Here is a 5959-nt window from a genome sequence, read left to right as displayed (position 1 = left end):
GTATGGATATTTCTCGAATCAATAAAGTAATTGTTTTATATGCGCTTCATGAGTACTCTGATATTTGACTAGTCCGGTCTAACACAACGTTAGGTCGAGGTACGGGTTGAAAAGCCTTAGGCCTTGATCTAACGGAAAACGCTAACTCTAGGTACGGGTTGCAAAGCCTTATGCCTTGACGCAGCGGGACGAGTTAGTGGATGAACTGGTCTAGGTCGTGGAGTAAAGTTTGTGACTCTGACCGGATTGTCCCTAGCCCGTCACGTAGCGCTTCCGGACCATGGTGTTGGGTTGGACGGTCAGTCATGTTCTTGTTTGATTGTTGGCTGGCCGGTTGGCCTTTCATCTCCAACCCTTGGTGTGGGTCGTCCGTCGGTCATGTTCTTGTTTGATTGTTGGCCGGTGGGTCGACCTATGCTTAGGACGGTTCGGGGGTGTTACAGAGGTGGTATCAGAGCATGGTTTCGTCCATGCTTCCGGAACTCATGATTTAATCGGTTTTAAATATTTATCGAGTCAAAATGAGTCACAAAAGGCATTAGGGAAACCGGTCACGTCCAGCGATAGGATTTGTGGTTTTAGGAATTAGGATTGAGATAGTGGAATCTAGAACTGTTAGGTTGCTTGGGTAGCATTGTTAGGTTGCTGGTTAGAATTGCGGTTAGGTTGCATTGTTAGTATTTGCTGGGTTAGTGATTATTTGATTAATTGTCTACTAACTTGCATGTGAGGTGTTCTTTTGAGTTGCAGCGAGTAAGTGTGTTTGTTGATCGAACTTTAAGGGATGAAAACCTTAAAGTGGAGGGAGTTCAAGGCCAAACCCAAACCCGAAGCGAAAGAGGAGAGACAGTTTCAGAGGACTGGATAGTGGTATGGACTGGACAGATGGGAGTAAACAAAACTTCGTTGGGAAAGGACTTCATCAGTAGTTGGGAAGACGAAGATCGAGAAAGGATTTGAGGAATCTGGACAAGATAGTATCATGGACAATCAAGGTGTTATGGCAGAATAAAAGGAAGAGGACGACTCAGTCAAGAGATATGAAGACGATTGTGGAGACCTTGAAGAGGACACTCAAGGAACCGTGGTGGACAGAGTAAAGAGGTTATGGAAACGAGTGGAGAATGTTGTGAAGACGAGCAATTGCGCAACTAAGAATTCGAGGACGAATTCTATTAAGGGGGGGAGAATGTAGAAACCCGTTAAAAAAAAAAAAAAAGAGAGAGAATGGTCGAGTATCTTTGTGGTTGAGTCGCGGGCAATACAGATCGATCGGGAAATTTGAAGTACGAGAAGGTCGAAGAATGGATCGTGAGTGAAGCATGAGTTGAGATAAGCTGCTCTACCATTGTTTGAAATGTCTTAGATTGATCATACGGCAGTTTTGGAAGAATTACATTTTTGAAGCACGACGGTTTAGAAGCTCGACGTTTTGGAAGATTGACGTTTCTTCATCGCGAAGTTTTCTCGGAATATCTTCGTATCAGTAAAATATTATTCTGAAGACATTATAAGTCGGAAGCAGGACGGGAATTAAGCAGGACGGGAAGCAAGCACGACGGAAGCAAGCACGATGGGATTGAAGCACGACAGGAAAACCCGAAGTTGGGCGAAAACCCTAATTTCGGTATTACGAAATTCTTTGAGGAAGCCGGAGGCTCGGGAAATATTTTTAAAGGATATCAGACATCATCTGTAGTTTATTAAAAATATTCAGAGAATCAGAATGGGAGCGGAAAAATATTCGGGATTGATCGCGGGTCAGAAATTCACAAGAAGGGTCTAAATCGCGCAAAGGAACCGAGAAGCTCGAGGTGGCTTGATCTAAGGGATATGAACGTGGTGGCAACTGTCTAACCAGCTGAGTGTCAAGAGAAGCTCGAGGTGTCGCCGTGCATGGAAGCTGCATGGAGCTGCACATGGATTGGCCAAGCACGAGATGTCGCGACGCATGCAACCGAAGCATGCTGATCGACATGTGTGGATGCGTGGCGCCTTGCATGAGCTCCAGTCATGCAGCCTGACATCTGGGAGGAGTGGTGGCGTCCTGCATGTGTCCTGGACATGCAGCCAGCCATGTGGAGCACGAGGTGTCGCCGTGCATGCGTCCGGAGCCATGCGGAGCGACACACGGGCTGCCACCAACCTGAAGCTGATTGGCTGGTGTCTCCTATAAATACCCCACGACCCCAGCTCATTTCTTCACATCCAGACCTGTCCAAACCAAGTTAAAACATGAGAGAAAAGTAGAAAAAGAAAGCAAGTGATTCCGAGCTATTTCGAGAGTTTTAGAGAGTTTTCGATCGAGATCATTTCTATTGATTTCGAGTCAGCGCCTTGGGAAGGTTCTGTCCAACTGAAGGTCAATCAAGTGAAGATCAGATCAGATGGGAGTCAAGTCAACGTGGCTATAGAGAGAGAGAGAGAAAAGGAAGTGATCGATTCTAGAGTATGGTCGATTCTGAAGACCGATACTCCACCGAGAAGGCCAGTTCCGTCCAATCGGCGATTCTCTACGATTGTGACGCGGAAGCTCTGTCCAATTCAATTCGTCCAAGCCAGTCATATTCTATGATGGTCTAGTGGAGGTGCTGCCCAGAGTTAGTTCAGAACCACGGGTTCAGATCAGTCGAAGTTCTGCTCGATACTCTCCGCGGGAAGTCCGAAGAACTGTCCAGAAGCTAGAGGAGGTTCTGTCCGAGTCCAGATCAGCCTGTCGAGCCTGTCAACTTCTTCATGGTGAAGCCAAGGTTGTGTCCAAGACAAGATCAGTCCATTCCAGTCCAGTCAAGGCGTCCATTGGGTTTTGGCCAAGTCTTCTCCGATCAACCAGCTCTTCTCGCCTAGAACACTGTGAGTTGGTTTGTTTGAATTCCACTTGGAATTTAGGGTAGATCGAGTCTGCATATAGATTAGAATGATCACGTTATTGAATGGTAGAGTCCTTAGGGTTATTTTATTTATGGAACCGGACTCAGTTTAGCAAGGGCTAAGCTGAGATGAATGGAATTAAGACTGAGTTAATAACCTGACTAGGACTAGGGCTAGGATGCATCATGTTTTCTATTCTATTGCGTGTTGATATTGTTGAGTGCAGGTTCCCGTTATCTTTAAAGATAGTTTCTCAGCGGGAGGCTGGACTATCTGGGTAACGGTTTGATTGTGTTGTTTAGTATTGATATTATTGTTTAGTAGTTAGTACTAAGGGTCTTAGGCCATATAGGCCGGACTACTGGTACTATGGTTTGTGTTGTAGAGTCGAGTGTCTAGTTAGGATCTGGAACTTTATCTTTAGGTTAGGTTCTAGATTGAGTTTGTTTTGTTGTGAGTGTGCCGACAGTATGTGCGTGACCCGCCCATACTAGGCTTGTGTAGGGGTGATTAGTGTTTCCTCGGCCTCGTACCCAGCGGGTTCAAGGAAACCCCTTATTCGCTGGATCGGGAAGACTCAGACGAACGTGTCATGTACTATGGCTGAGTATTACACGACGGTGTAATGTGGCAGTGACCCGAAGGACTGTGGGCTGTCGCGCGGTGACCCGAAGGACTGTGGGCCGCGGTCGGTTGAAAGTTCCTTCTTCTGGCCTTTGTGGTAGGAAGATAGGATATTGCCGATAGAGAGGAGGAACGAAGTCACCAGGGCCCAGGTTAGAGTGTTGTGTTAGAGTGTCGTAGAGGGTTATGGAACCCTCGAGTTAGTGTAGCACCGATATACGGTGTTACAGTTAGATCGAGTCGTAGATACTCATAGTTATTATTGTGATTGTGGTTGATTGATTTGCTTGCAGGTTCTGACATTAAGTCCTAAGTCTGGTTTAGGTACCAGATTAGGCTTGATGTGTATTTCGTTAGTGTAGGCCTGACGTTGGCCTGTATGTGTTTGAGTGATTGCTTGTGAAGGGTGGTGGATATTAAAGCTATGCGGTATCATTGGTTGGCCGATCATGTTCTTGTTTGATTGTTGGTCGATCGATTAATGATACTTGCATAGTCTAAGTGTCTAACACTACATGAGTATTGAACTCAGGCGTATATATGGTTAACTAGGGATTGTTTGTTGACTTGTTTTTATGCAGGTTCCCGTTACTTGAAGCTAGATCATGGCAGGAGGCCAAGTCTAACTTAGTAACGGTTTGCTTAGCCTTAGCTTTTATTGCATGCTAGGGCTAGATTGATTGTTATTTTGGGTTGTCCGGGTTAGAGTCTAGGTTGCGGGTAGAGGCCGCCAGCTCACTGAGTAACATTAGGTTACTCATCCAACTCCGTTGTCCTTTTTGCAGGTCGCTTTAGGTAAGGATGATCGGATAGCTTGGTGCTGGACGTTAGGACCGCCGGTGTAGATTTTCATGCCTTTTGTAAACGGTATTGTGGATTTGTGTTTAGTTGACTCGATTTGGCATTAGGCCGGGACCGGTCTCGAATTATATCAATGTATGGATATTTCTCGAATCAATAAAGTAATTGTTTTATATGCGCTTCATGAGTACTCTGATATTTGACTAGTCCGGTCTAACACAACGTTAGGTCGAGGTACGGGTTGAAAAGCCTTAGGCCTTGATCTAACGGAAAACGCTAACTCTAGGTACGGGTTGCAAAGCCTTATGCCTTGACGCAGCGGGACGAGTTAGTGGATGAACTGGTCTAGGTCGTGGAGTAAAGTTTGTGACTCTGACCGGATTGTCCCTAGCCCGTCACGTAGCGCTTCCGGACCATGGTGTTGGGTTGGACGGTCAGTCATGTTCTTGTTTGATTGTTGGCTGGCCGGTTGGCCTTTCATCTCCAACCCTTGGTGTGGGTCGTCCGTCGGTCATGTTCTTGTTTGATTGTTGGCCGGTGGGTCGACCTATGCTTAGGACGGTTCGGGGGTGTTACAGAGGTGGTATCAGAGCATGGTTTCGTCCATGCTTCCGGAACTCATGATTTAATCGGTTTTAAATATTTATCGAGTCAAAATGAGTCACAAAAGGCATTAGGGAAACCGGTCACGTCCAGCGATAGGATTTGTGGTTTTAGGAATTAGGATTGAGATAGTGGAATCTAGAACTGTTAGGTTGCTTGGGTAGAACTGTTAGGTTGCTGGTTAGAATTGCGGTTAGGTTGCATTGTTAGTATTGCTAGGTTAGTAGATTATTGATTAATTGTCTACTAACTTGCATGTGAGGTGTTCTTTTGAGTTGCAGCGAGTAAGTATGTTTGTTGATCGGAACTTTAAGGGATGAAACCTTAAAGTGGAGGGAGTTCAAGGCCAAACCCAAACCCGAAGCGAAAGAGGAGAGACAGATTCAGAGAACTGGATGTGGTATGGACTGGACAGATGGGAGGAACAAAACTTCGTTGGGAAAGGACTTCATCAGTAGTTGGGAAGACGAAGATCGAGAAGGATTTGAGGAATCTGGACAAGATAGTATCATGGGCAATGAAGGTGTTATGGCAGAGTAAAAGAAGGAGGACGACTCATCAAGAGATATGAAGACGATTGTGGAGGCCTTGAAGAGGACACTCAAGGACCGTGGTGGACAGAGTAAAGAGGTTATGGAGACGAGTGGAGAATGTTGTGAAGACGAGCAATTGCGCAACTAAGAATTCGAGGACGAATTCTATTAAGGGGGGAGAATGTAGAAACCCGTTAAAAAAAAAAAAAAAAAAGAGAGAGGAATGGTCGAGTATCTTTGTGGTTGAGTCGCGGGCAATACAGATCGCGGGAAATTTGAAGTACGAGAAGGTCGAAGAATGGATCGTGAGTGAAGCATGAGTTGAGATAAGCTGCTCTACCATTGTTAGAAATGTCTTAGATTGATCAGACGGCATTTTGGAAGAATACATTTTTGAAGCACGACGGTTTAGAAGCTCGACGTTTTGGAAGATTGACGTTCTTCATCGCGAAGTTTTCTCGGAATATCTTCGTATCAGTAAAATATTATTCTGAAGACATTATAAGTCGGAAGCAGGACGGGAATTA

This window comes from Brassica napus, unplaced genomic scaffold (genome assembly GCF_020379485.1).
Source record: "Brassica napus cultivar Da-Ae unplaced genomic scaffold, Da-Ae ScsIHWf_251;HRSCAF=421, whole genome shotgun sequence".
In the NCBI taxonomy this organism is placed as follows: Eukaryota; Viridiplantae; Streptophyta; class Magnoliopsida; order Brassicales; family Brassicaceae; genus Brassica; species Brassica napus.
This window is presented reverse-complemented; position numbering follows the sequence as displayed.